The sequence below is a fragment of the Oncorhynchus clarkii genome, chromosome 4, assembly GCF_045791955.1.
Source record: "Oncorhynchus clarkii lewisi isolate Uvic-CL-2024 chromosome 4, UVic_Ocla_1.0, whole genome shotgun sequence".
In the NCBI taxonomy this organism is placed as follows: Eukaryota; Metazoa; Chordata; class Actinopteri; order Salmoniformes; family Salmonidae; genus Oncorhynchus; species Oncorhynchus clarkii.
This window is the reverse complement of record NC_092150.1, coordinates 93,593,315-93,608,768: the sequence shown is the minus strand read 5'-3', so window position 1 is coordinate 93,608,768 and position 15,454 is coordinate 93,593,315.

The window sequence follows — 15,454 nt, the reverse complement described above, 5'->3', positions numbered from 1 at the left end:
TGATATTATGACAGACCAGCTAGATCTACTGTCTCAATTATATTATGACAGACCAGCTAGATCTACTGTGTCTATTATATTATGACAGACTAGCTAGATCTACTGTCTCTGTTATATTATGACAGACCAGCTAGATCTACTGTCTCTATTATAATATGACAGACCAGCTAGATCTACTGTCTCTGTTATATTATGACAGACCAGCTAGATCTACTGTCTCTATTATATTATGACAGACCAGCTAGAGCTACTGTCTCTATTATATTATGCTAGATCTACTGTCTCTATTATATTATGACAGACCAGCTAGATCTACTGTCTCTATTATATTATGACAGACCAGCTAGATCTAATGTCTCTATTGAATCATGACAGACCAGATAGATCTAATGTTTCTATTATATCATGACAGACCAGCTAGATCTACCGTGTCTATTATATTATGACAGACCAGATAGATCTACTGTCTCTATTATATTATGACAGACCAGGTAGATCTACTCTCTCTATTATAATATGACAGACCAGCTAGATCTACTGTCTCTGTTATATTATGACAGACCAGCTAGATCTACTGTCTCTATTATATTATGACAGACCAGCTAGAGCTACTGTCTCTATTATATTATGACAGACCAGCTAGATCTACTGTCTCTATTATATTATGACAGACTAGCTAGATCTACTGTCTCTGTTATATTATGACAGACCAGCTAGATCTACTGTCTCTATTATAATATGACATACCAGCTAGATCTACTGTCTCTGTTATATTATGACAGACCAGCTATATCTACTGTCTCTATTATATTATGTCAGACCAGCTAGATGCACTGTCTCTATTATACTATGACAGACCAGCTAGATCTACTGTCTCTATTATAATATGACAGACCAGCTAGATCTACTGTCTCTATGATATTATGTCAGACCAGCTAGATCTACTGTCTCTATTATAATATGACAGACCAGCTAGATCTACTGTCTCTATGATACTATGACAGACCAGCTAGATCTACTGTGTCTATTATATTATGACAGACCAGCTAGATCTACTGTCTCTATTATATTATGACAGACCAGCTAGTTCTACTGTCTCTATTATATTATGACAGACCAGCTGAGCTACTGTCTCTATTATATTATGACAGACCAGCTAGATCTACTGTCTCTATTATATTATGACAGACCAGCTAGATGTACTGTCTCTATTATATTATGACAGACCAGCTAGATCTACTGTCTCTATTATTTTACAACAGACCAGCTGATCTACTGTCTCTATTATATTATGACAGACCAGCTAGATCTACTGTCTCTATTATATTATGTCAGACCAGCTAGATGCACTGTCTCTATTATATTATGACAAACCAGCTAGATCTACTGTCTCTATTATAATATGACAGACCAGCTAGATCTACTGTCTGTATGATATTATGTCAGACCAGCTAGATCTACTGTCTCTATTATAATTTGACAGACCAGCTAGATCTACTGTCTCTATGATACTATGACAGACCAGCTAGATCTACTGTCTCTATTATATTATGACAGACCAGCTAGTTCTACTGTCTCAATTATATTATGACAGACCAGCTAGATCTACTGTGTCTATTATATTATGACAGACTAGCTAGATCTACTGTCTCTGTTATATTATGACAGACCAGCTAGATCTACTGTCTCTATTATAATATGACAGACCAGCTAAATCTACTGTCACTGTTATATTATGATAGACCAGCTAGATCTACTGTCTCTATTATATTATGACAGACCAGCTAGAGCTACTGTCTCTATTATATTATGCTAGATCTACTGTCTCTATTATATTATGACAGACCAGCTAGATCTACTGTCTCAATTATATTATGACAGACCAGCTAGATCTACTGTGTCTATTATATTATGACAGACTAGCTAGATCTACTGTCTCTGTTATATTATGACAGACCAGCTAGATCTACTGTCTCTATTATAATATGACAGACCAGCTAGATCTACTGTCTCTATTATATTATGACAGACCAGCTAGAGCTACTGTCTCTATTATATTATGCTAGATCTACTGTCTCTATTATATTATGACAGACCAGCTAGATCTACTGTCTCAATTATATTATGACAGACCAGCTAGATCTACTGTGTCTATTATATTATGACAGACTAGCTAGATCTACTGTCTCTGTTATATTATGACAGACCAGCTAGATCTACTGTCTCTATTATAATATGACAGACCAGCTAGATCTACTGTCTCTATTATATTATGACAGACCAGCTAGAGCTACTGTCTCTATTATATTATGCTAGATCTACTGTCTCTATTATATTATGACAGACCAGCTAGATCTACTGTCTCTATTATATTATGACAGACAAGCTAGATCTAATGTCTCTATTGAATCATGACAGACCAGCTAGATCTAATGTTTCTATTATATCATGACAGACCAGCTAGATCTACCGTGTCTATGATATTATGATAGAACATATAGATCTACTGTCTCTATTATTTTACAACAGACCAGCTGATCTACTGTCTCTATTATATTATGACAGACCAGCTAGATCTACAGTCTCAATTATATTATGTCAGACCAGCTAGATGCACTGTCTCCATTATATTATGACAGACCAGCTAGATCTACTGTCTCTATTATAATATGACAGACCAGCTAGATCTACTGTCTCTATGATATTATGTCAGACCAGCTAGATCTACTGTCTCTATTATAATATGACAGACCAGCTAGATCTACTGTCTCTATGATATTATGACAGGCAAGCTAGATCTACTGTCTCTATTATATTATGACAGACCAGCTAGTTCTACTGTCTCAATTATATTATGACAGACAGGCTAGATCTACTGTGTCTATTATATTATGACAGACTAGCTAGATCTACTGTCTCTGTTATATTATGACAGACCAGCTAGATCTACTGTCTCTATTATAATATGACAGACCAGCTAGATCTACTGTCTCTGTTATATTACGACAGACCAGCTAGATCTACTGTCTCTATTATATTATGACAGACCAGCTAGAGCTACTGTCTATTATATTATGCTAGATCTACTGTCACAATTATATTATTACAGACCAGCTAGATCTACTGTCTCTATTATATTATGACAGACCAGCTAGATCTAATGTCTCTATTGAATCATGACAGACCAGCTAGATCTAATGTTTCTATTTTATCATGACAGACCAGCTAGATCTACTGTCTCTATTATATTATGACAGACCAGCTAGATCTACTGTCTCTTTTATAATATGACAGACCAGCTAGATCTACTGTCTCTATTATATTATGACAGACCAGCTAGAGCTACTGTCTCTATTATATTATGCTAGATCTACTGTCTCTGTTATATTATGACAGACCAGCTAGATCTACTGTCTCTATTATAATATGACAGACCAGCTAGATCTACTGTCTCTATTATATTATGACAGACCAGCTAGAGCTACTGTCTCTATTATATTATGCTAGATCTACTGTCTCTATTATATTATGACAGACCAGCTAGATCTACTGTCTCTATTATATTATGACAGACCAGCTAGATCTACTGTCTCTATTATATTATGACAGACCAGCTGAGCTACTGTCTCTATTATATTATGACAGACCAGCTAGATCTACTGTCTCTATTATGTTATGACAGACCAGCTAGATGTACTGTCTCTATTATGTCATGACAGACCAGCTAGATCTACTACTTCTATTATATTATGACAGACTAGCTAGATCTACTGTCTCTACTACATTATGACATACAAGCTAAATCTACTGTCACTGTTATATTATGACATACCAGCTAGATCTAATGTCTCTATTATATTATGACAGACCAGCTAGATCTACTGTCTCTATTATTTTACAACAGACCAGCTGATCTACTGTCTCTATTATATTATGACAGACCAGTTAGATCTACTGTCTCTATTATATTATGTCAGACCAGCTAGATGCACTGTCTCTATTATATTATGACAGACCAGCTAGATCTACTGTCTCTATTATAATATGACAGACCAGCAAGATCTACTGTCTCTATGATATTATGTCAGACCAGCTAGATCTACTGTCTCTATTATAATATGACAGACCAGCTAGATCTACTGTCTCTATGATATTATGACAGAGCAGCTAGATCTACTGTCTCTGTTTTATTATGACAGACAAGCTAGATCTACTGTCTCTATTATAACATGACAGACCAGCTAGATCTACTGTCTCTTTTATATTATGACAGACCAGCTAGATCTACTGTCTCTATTATATTATGACAGACCAGCTAGAGCTACTGTCTCTATTATATTATGCTAGATCTACTGTCTCTATTATATTATGACAGACCAGCTAGATCTACTGTCTCTATTATATTTTGACAGACCAGCTAGATCTAATGTCTCTATTGAATCATGACAGACCAGCTAGATCTAATGTTTCTATTATATCATGACAGACCCGCTAGATCTACTGTCTCTGTTATATTATGACAGACCAGCTAGATCTACTGTCTCTATTATATTATGACAGACCAGCTAGAGCTACTGTCTCTATTATATTATGCTAGATCTACTGTCTCTATAATATTATGACAGACCAGCTAGATCTACTGTCTCTATTATATTATGACAGACCAGCTAGATCTAAAGTCTCTATTGAATCATGACAGACCAGATAGATCTAATGTTTCTATTATATCATGACAGACCAGCTAGATCTACCGTGTCTATTATATTATGACAGACCAGATCAGATCTACTGTCTCTATTATATTATGACAGACCAGCTAGATCTACTCTCTCTATTATAATATGACAGACCAGCTAGATCTACTGTCTCTGTTATATTATGACAGACCAGCTAGATCTAATGTCTCTATTTTATTATGACAGACCAGCTAGAGCTACTGTCTCTATTATATTATGCTAGATCTACTGTCTCTATAATATTATGACAGACCAGCTAGATCTGTCTCTATTATATTATGACAGACCAGCTAGATCTACTCTCTCTATTATAATATGACAGACCAGCTAGATCTACTGTCTCTGTTATATTATGACAGACCAGCTAGATCTACTGTCTCTATTATATTATGACAGACCAGCTAGATCTACTGTCTCTATTATTTTACAACAGACCAGCTGATCTACTGTCTCTATTATATTATGACAGACCAGTTAGATCTACTGTCTCTATTATATTATGACAGACCAGCTAGATCTACTGTCTCTATTATTTTACAACAGACCAGCTGATCTACTGTCTCTATTATATTATGACAGACCAGTTAGATCTACTGTCTCTATTATATTATGTCAGACCAGCTAGATGCACTGTCTCTATTATATTATGACAGACCAGCTAGATCTACTGTCTCTATTATAATATGACAGACCAGCAAGATCTACTGTCTCTATGATATTATGTCAGACCAGCTAGATCTACTGTCTCTATTATAATATGACAGACCAGCTAGATCTACTGTCTCTATGATATTATGACAGAGCAGCTAGATCTACTGTCTCTATTATATTATGACAGACCAGCTAGTTCTACTGTCTCAATTATATTATGACAGACCAGCTAGATCTACTGTGTATATTATATTATGACAGACTAGCTAGATCTACTGTCTCTGTTTTATTATGACAGACAAGCTAGATCTACTGTCTCTATTATAACATGACAGACCAGCTAGATCTACTGTCTCTGTTATATTATGACAGACCAGCTAGATCTACTGTCTCTATTATATTATGACAGACCAGCTAGAGCTACTGTCTCTATTATATTATGCTAGATCTACTGTCTCTATTATATTATGACAGACCAGCTAGATCTACTGTCTCTATTATATTTTGACAGACCAGCTAGATCTAATGTCTCTATTGAATCATGACAGACCAGCTAGATCTAATGTTTCTATTATATCATGACAGACCCGCTAGATCTACTGTCTCTGTTATATTATGACAGACCAGCTAGATCTACTGTCTCTATTATATTATGACAGACCAGCTAGAGCTACTGTCTCTATTATATTATGCTAGATCTACTGTCTCTATAATATTATGACAGACCAGCTAGATCTACTGTCTCTATTATATTATGACAGACCAGCTAGATCTAATGTCTCTATTGAATCATGACAGACCAGATAGATCTAATGTTTCTATTATATCATGACAGACCAGCTAGATCTACCGTGTCTATTATATTATGACAGACCAGATCAGATCTACTGTCTCTATTATATTATGACAGACCAGCTAGATCTACTCTCTCTATTATAATATGACAGCCCAGCTAGATCTACTGTCTCTGTTATATTATGACAGACCAGCTAGATCTAATGTCTCTATTATATTATGGCAGACCAGCTAGAGCTACTGTCTCTATTATATTATGCTAGATCTACTGTCTCTATAATATTATGACAGACCAGCTAGATCTACTGTCTCTATTATATTATGACAGACCAGCTAGATCTAATGTCTCTATTGAATCATGACAGACCAGATAGATCTAATGTTTCTATTATATCATGACAGACCAGCTAGATCTACCGTGTCTATTATATTATGACAGACCAGATCAGATCTACTGTCTCTATTATATTATGACAGACCAGCTAGATCTACTCTCTCTATTATAAGATGACAGACCAGCTAGATCTACTGTCTCTGTTATATTATGACAGACCAGCTAGATCTACTGTCTCTATTATAATATGACAGACCAGCTAGATCTACTGTCTCTGTTAAATTATGACAGACCAGCTAGATCTACTGTCTCTATTATATTATGACAGACCAGCTAGAGCTACTGTCTCTATTATATTATGCTAGATCTACTGTCTCTATTATATTATGACAGACCAGCTAGATCTACTGTCTCTATTATATTATGACAGACCAGCTAGATCTAATGTCTCTATTGAATCATGACAGACCAGATAGATCTAATGTTTCTATTATATCATGACAGACCAGCTAGATCTATCGTGTCTATTATTTATGACAGACCAGATAGATCTACTGTCTCTATTATATTATGACAGACCAGCTAGATCTACTCTCTCTATTATATTATGACAGACCAGCTAGATCTACTGTCTCTATTATATTATGACAGACTAGCTAGATCTACTGTCTCTGTTATATTATGACAGACCAGCTAGATCAACTGTCTCTATTATAATATGACATACCAGCTAGATCTACTGTCTCTGTTATATTATGACAGACCAGCTATATCTAATGTCTCTATTATATTATGACAGACCAGCTAGAGCTACTGTCTCTATTATATTATGCTAGATCTACTGTCTCTATTATATTATGACAGACCAGCTAGATCTACTGTCTCTATTATATTATGACAGACCAGCTAGATCTACTGTCTCTATTATATTATGACAGACCAGCTGAGCTACTGTCTCTATTATATTATGACAGACCAGCTAGACCTACTGTCTCTATTATATTATGACAGACCAGCTAGATGTACTGTCTCTATTATATTATGACAGACCAGCTAGATCTACTGTCTCAATTATTTTACAACAGACCAGCTGATCTTCTGTCTCTATTATATTATGACAGACCAGCTAGATCTACTGTCTCTATTATATTATGTCAGACCAGCTAGATATACTGTCTCTATTATATTATGACAGACCAGCTAGATCTACTGTCTCTATTATAATATGACAGACCAGCTAGATCTACTGTCTCTATGATATTATGTCAGACCAGCTAGATCTACTGTCTCTATTATAATATGACAGACCAGCTAGATCTACTGTCTCTATGATACTATGACAGACCAGCTAGATCTACTGTCTCTATTATATTATGACAGACCAGCTAGTTCTACTGTCTCAATTATATTATGACAGACCAGCTAGATCTACTGTGTCTATTATATTATGACAGACCAGCTAGATCTACTGTCTCTATTATATTATGACAGACCAGCTAGTTCTACTGTCTCTATTATATTATGACAGACCAGCTGAGCTACTGTCTCTATTATATTATGACAGACCAGCTAGATCTACTGTCTCTATTATATTATGACAGACCAGCTAGATGTACTGTCTCTATTATATTATGACAGACCAGCTAGATCTACTGTCTCTATTATTTTACAACAGACCAGCTGATCTACTGTCTCTATTATATTATGACAGAACAGCTAGATCTACTGTCTCTATTATATTATGTCAGACCAGCTAGATGCACTGTCTCTATTATATTATGACAGACCAGCTAGATCTACTGTCTCTATTATAATATGACAGACCAGCTAGATCTACTGTCTCTATGATATTATGTCAGACCAGCTAGATCTACTGTCTCTATTATATTATGACAGACCAGCTAGATCTACTCTCTCTATTATAATTTGACAGACCAGCTAGATCTACTGTCTCTGTTATATTATGACAGACCAGCTAGATCTACTGTCTCTATTATATTATGACAGACCAGCTAGATCTAATGTCTCTATTGAATCATGACAGACCAGATAGATCTAATGTTTCTATTATATCATGACAGACCAGCTAGATCTACCGTGTCTATTATATTATGACAGACCAGATAGATCTACTGTCTCTATTATATTATGACAGACCAGCTAGATCTACTCTCTCTATTATAATATGACAGAACAGCTAGATCTACTGTCTCTGTTATATTATGACAGACCAGCTAGATCTACTGTCTCTATTATATTATGACAGACCAGCTAGAGCTACTGTCTCTATTATATTATGACAGACCAGCTAGATCTACTGTCTCTATTATATTATGACAGACCAGTTAGATCTACTGTCTCTATTATATTATGTCAGACCAGCTAGATGCACTGTCTCTATTATATTATGACAGACCAGCTAGATCTACTGTCTCTATTATAATATGACAGACCAGCAAGATCTACTGTCTCTATGATATTATGTCAGACCAGCTAGATCTACTGTCTCTATTATAATATGACAGACCAGCTAGATCTACTGTCTCTATGATATTATGACAGAGCAGCTAGATCTACTGTCTCTGTTTTATTATGACAGACAAGCTAGATCTACTGTCTCTATTATAACATGACAGACCAGCTAGATCTACTGTCTCTTTTATATTATGACAGACCAGCTAGATCTACTGTCTCTATTATATTATGACAGACCAGCTAGAGCTACTGTCTCTATTATATTATGCTAGATCTACTGTCTCTATTATATTATGACAGACCAGCTAGATCTACTGTCTCTATTATATTTTGACAGACCAGCTAGATCTAATGTCTCTATTGAATCATGACAGACCAGCTAGATCTAATGTTTCTATTATATCATGACAGACCCGCTAGATCTACTGTCTCTGTTATATTATGACAGACCAGCTAGATCTACTGTCTCTATTATATTATGACAGACCAGCTAGAGCTACTGTCTCTATTATATTATGCTAGATCTACTGTCTCTATAATATTATGACAGACCAGCTAGATCTACTGTCTCTATTATATTATGACAGACCAGCTAGATCTAAAGTCTCTATTGAATCATGACAGACCAGATAGATCTAATGTTTCTATTATATCATGACAGACCAGCTAGATCTACCGTGTCTATTATATTATGACAGACCAGATCAGATCTACTGTCTCTATTATATTATGACAGACCAGCTAGATCTACTCTCTCTATTATAATATGACAGACCAGCTAGATCTACTGTCTCTGTTATATTATGACAGACCAGCTAGATCTAATGTCTCTATTTTATTATGACAGACCAGCTAGAGCTACTGTCTCTATTATATTATGCTAGATCTACTGTCTCTATAATATTATGACAGACCAGCTAGATCTGTCTCTATTATATTATGACAGACCAGCTAGATCTACTCTCTCTATTATAATATGACAGACCAGCTAGATCTACTGTCTCTGTTATATTATGACAGACCAGCTAGATCTACTGTCTCTATTATATTATGACAGACCAGCTAGATCTACTGTCTCTATTATTTTACAACAGACCAGCTGATCTACTGTCTCTATTATATTATGACAGACCAGTTAGATCTACTGTCTCTATTATATTATGACAGACCAGCTAGATCTACTGTCTCTATTATTTTACAACAGACCAGCTGATCTACTGTCTCTATTATATTATGACAGACCAGTTAGATCTACTGTCTCTATTATATTATGTCAGACCAGCTAGATGCACTGTCTCTATTATATTATGACAGACCAGCTAGATCTACTGTCTCTATTATAATATGACAGACCAGCAAGATCTACTGTCTCTATGATATTATGTCAGACCAGCTAGATCTACTGTCTCTATTATAATATGACAGACCAGCTAGATCTACTGTCTCTATGATATTATGACAGAGCAGCTAGATCTACTGTCTCTATTATATTATGACAGACCAGCTAGTTCTACTGTCTCAATTATATTATGACAGACCAGCTAGATCTACTGTGTATATTATATTATGACAGACTAGCTAGATCTACTGTCTCTGTTTTATTATGACAGACAAGCTAGATCTACTGTCTCTATTATAACATGACAGACCAGCTAGATCTACTGTCTCTGTTATATTATGACAGACCAGCTAGATCTACTGTCTCTATTATATTATGACAGACCAGCTAGAGCTACTGTCTCTATTATATTATGCTAGATCTACTGTCTCTATTATATTATGACAGACCAGCTAGATCTACTGTCTCTATTATATTTTGACAGACCAGCTAGATCTAATGTCTCTATTGAATCATGACAGACCAGCTAGATCTAATGTTTCTATTATATCATGACAGACCCGCTAGATCTACTGTCTCTGTTATATTATGACAGACCAGCTAGATCTACTGTCTCTATTATATTATGACAGACCAGCTAGAGCTACTGTCTCTATTATATTATGCTAGATCTACTGTCTCTATAATATTATGACAGACCAGCTAGATCTACTGTCTCTATTATATTATGACAGACCAGCTAGATCTAATGTCTCTATTGAATCATGACAGACCAGATAGATCTAATGTTTCTATTATATCATGACAGACCAGCTAGATCTACCGTGTCTATTATATTATGACAGACCAGATCAGATCTACTGTCTCTATTATATTATGACAGACCAGCTAGATCTACTCTCTCTATTATAATATGACAGCCCAGCTAGATCTACTGTCTCTGTTATATTATGACAGACCAGCTAGATCTAATGTCTCTATTATATTATGACAGACCAGCTAGAGCTACTGTCTCTATTATATTATGCTAGATCTACTGTCTCTATAATATTATGACAGACCAGCTAGATCTACTGTCTCTATTATATTATGACAGACCAGCTAGATCTAATGTCTCTATTGAATCATGACAGACCAGATAGATCTAATGTTTCTATTATATCATGACAGACCAGCTAGATCTACCGTGTCTATTATATTATGACAGACCAGATCAGATCTACTGTCTCTATTATATTATGACAGACCAGCTAGATCTACTCTCTCTATTATAAGATGACAGACCAGCTAGATCTACTGTCTCTGTTATATTATGACAGACCAGCTAGATCTACTGTCTCTATTATAATATGACAGACCAGCTAGATCTACTGTCTCTGTTAAATTATGACAGACCAGCTAGATCTACTGTCTCTATTATATTATGACAGACCAGCTAGAGCTACTGTCTCTATTATATTATGACAGACCAGATAGATCTACTGTCTCTATTATATTATGACAGACCAGCTAGATCTACTGTCTCTATTATATTATGACAGACCAGCTAGATCTAATGTCTCTATTGAATCATGACAGACCAGCTAGATCTAATGTTTCTATTATATTATGACAGACCAGCTAGATCTACTCGTGTCTATTATTTATGACAGACCAGATAGATCTACTGTCTCTATTATATTATGACAGACCAGCTAGATCTACTGTCTCTATTATATTATGACAGACCAGCTAGATCTACTGTCTCTATTATATTATGACAGACTAGCTAGATCTACTGTCTCTGTTATATCATGACAGACCAGCTAGATCTACTGTCTCTATTATATTATGACATACCAGCTAGATCTACTGTCTCTGTTATATTATGACAGACCAGCTATATCTAATGTCTCTATTATATTATGACAGACCAGCTAGAGCTACTGTCTCTATTATATTATGCTAGATCTACTGTCTCTATTATATTATGACAGACCAGCTAGATCTACTGTCTCTATTATATTATGACAGACCAGCTAGATCTACTGTCTCTATTATATTATGACAGACCAGCTGATCTACTGTCTCTATTATATTATGACAGACCAGCTAGACCTACTGTCTCTATTATATTATGACAGACCAGCTAGATGTACTGTCTCTATTATATTATGACAGACCAGCTAGATCTACTGTCTCAATTATTTTACATGACAGACCAGCTAGATCTAATGTTTCTATTATATTATGACAGACCAGCTAGATCTACTGTCTCTATTATATTATGACAGACCAGCTAGATCTACTGTCTCTATTATATTATGACAGACCAGCTAGATCTACTGTCTCTATTATATTATGACAGACCAGCTAGATCTACTGTCTCTATAATATTATGACAGACCAGCTAGATCTACTGTCTCTATTATATTATGACAGACCAGCTAGATCTACTGTCTCTATTGATATCATGACAGACCAGCTAGATCTAATGTCTCTATTATATTATGACAGACCAGCTAGATCTACCGTGTCTATTATATTATGACAGACCAGATAGATCTACTGTCTCTATTATATTATGACAGACCAGCTAGATCTACTGTCTCTATTATATTATGACAGACCAGCTAGTTCTACTGTCTCTATTATATTATGACAGACCAGCTAGATCTACTGTCTCTATTATATTATGACAGACCAGCTAGATCTACTGTCTCTATTATATTATGACAGACCAGCTAGATCTACTGTCTCTATTATATTATGACAGACCAGCTAGATCTACTGTCTCTATTATATTACAACAGACCAGCTAGATCTACTGTCTCTATTATATTATGACAGAACAGCTAGATCTACTGTCTCTATTATATTATGTCAGACCAGCTAGATGCACTGTCTCTATTATATTATGACAGACCAGCTAGATCTACTGTCTCTATTATAATATGACAGACCAGCTAGATCTACTGTCTCTATTATATTATGTCAGACCAGCTAGATCTACTGTCTCTATTATATTATGACAGACCAGCTAGATCTACTGTCTCTATTATATTATGACAGACCAGCTAGATCTACTGTCTCTGTTATATTATGACAGACCAGCTAGATCTACTGTCTCTATTATATTATGACAGACCAGCTAGATCTAATGTCTCTATTGAATCATGACAGACCAGATAGATCTAATGTTTCTATTATATCATGACAGACCAGCTAGATCTACCGTGTCTATTATATTATGACAGACCAGATAGATCTACTGTCTCTGTTATATTATGACAGACCAGCTAGATCTACTGTCTCTATTATAATATGACAGAACAGCTAGATCTACTGTCTCTGTTATATTATGACAGACCAGCTAGATCTACTGTCTCTATTATATTATGACAGACCAGCTAGAGCTACTGTCTCTATTATATTATGACAGACCAGCTAGATCTACTGTCTCTATTATATTATGACAGACTAGCTAGATCTACTGTCTCTATTATATTATGACAGACCAGCTAGATCTACTGTCTCTATTATAATATGACAGACCAGCTAGATCTACTGTCTCTATGATATTATGTCAGACCAGCTAGATCTACTGTCTCTATTATAATATGACAGACCAGCTAGATCTACTGTCTCTATGATATTATGACAGACCAGCTAGATCTACTGTCTCAATTATATTATGACAGACCAGCTAGATCTACTGTGTCTATTATATTATGACAGACTAGCTAGATCTACTGTCTCTGTTATATTATGACAGACCAGCTAGATCTACTGTCTCTATTATAATATGACAGACCAGCTAGATCTACTGTCTCTGTTATATTATGACAGACCAGCTAGATCTACTGTCTCTATTATATTATGACAGACCAGCTAGAGCTACTGTCTCTATTATATTATGCTAGATCTACTGTCTCTATTATATTATGACAGACCAGCTAGATCTACTGTCTCTATTATATTATGACAGACAAGCTAGATCTAATGTCTCTATTGAATCATGACAGACCAGATAGATCTAATGTTTCTATTATATCATGACAGACCAGCTAGATCTACCGTGTCTATTATATTATGACAGACCAGCTAGATCTACTGTCTCTATTATATTATGACAGACCAGCTAGATCTACTGTCTCTATTATATTATGACAGACCAGCTAGATCTACTGTCTCTATTATATTATGACAGACCAGCTAGATCTACTGTCTCTATTATATTATGACAGACCAGCAAGATCTACTGTCTCTATGATATTATGTCAGACCAGCTAGATCTACTGTCTCTAGCTTATAATATGACAGACCAGCTAGATCTACTGTCTCTATGATATTATGACAGACCAGATAGATCTAATGTTTCTATTATATCATGACAGACCAGCTAGATCTACCGTGTCTATTATATTATGACAGACCAGATAGATCTACTGTCTCTATTATATTATGACAGACCAGTTAGATCTACTGTCTCTATTATATTATGTCAGACCAGCTAGATGCACTGTCTCTATTATATTATGACAGACCAGCTAGATCTACTGTCTCTATTATAATATGACAGACCAGCTAGATCTACTGTCTCTATGATATTATGTCAGACCAGCTAGATCTACTGTCTCTATTATAATATGACAGACCAGCTAGATCTACTGTCTCTATGATGTTATGACAGAGCAGCTAGATCTACTGTCTCTATTATATTATGACAGACCAGCTAGTTCTACTGTCTCAATTATATTATGACAGACCAGCTAGATCTACTGTGTATATTATATTATGACAGACTAGCTAGATCTACTGTCTCTGTTTTATTATGACAGACAAGCTAGATCTACTGTCTCTATTATAACATGACAGACCAGCTGATCTACTGTCTCTATTATATTATGACAGACCAGCTAGATCTACTGTCTCTATTATATTATGACAGACCAGCTAGATGTACTGTCTCTATTATATTATGACAGACCAGCTAGATCTACTGTCTCTATTATATTATGACAGACCAGCTAGATCTACTGTCTCTATTATATTTTGACAGACCAGCTAGATCTACTGTCTCTATTGAATCATGACAGACCAGCTAGATCTAATGTTTCTATTATATCATGACAGACCAGCTAG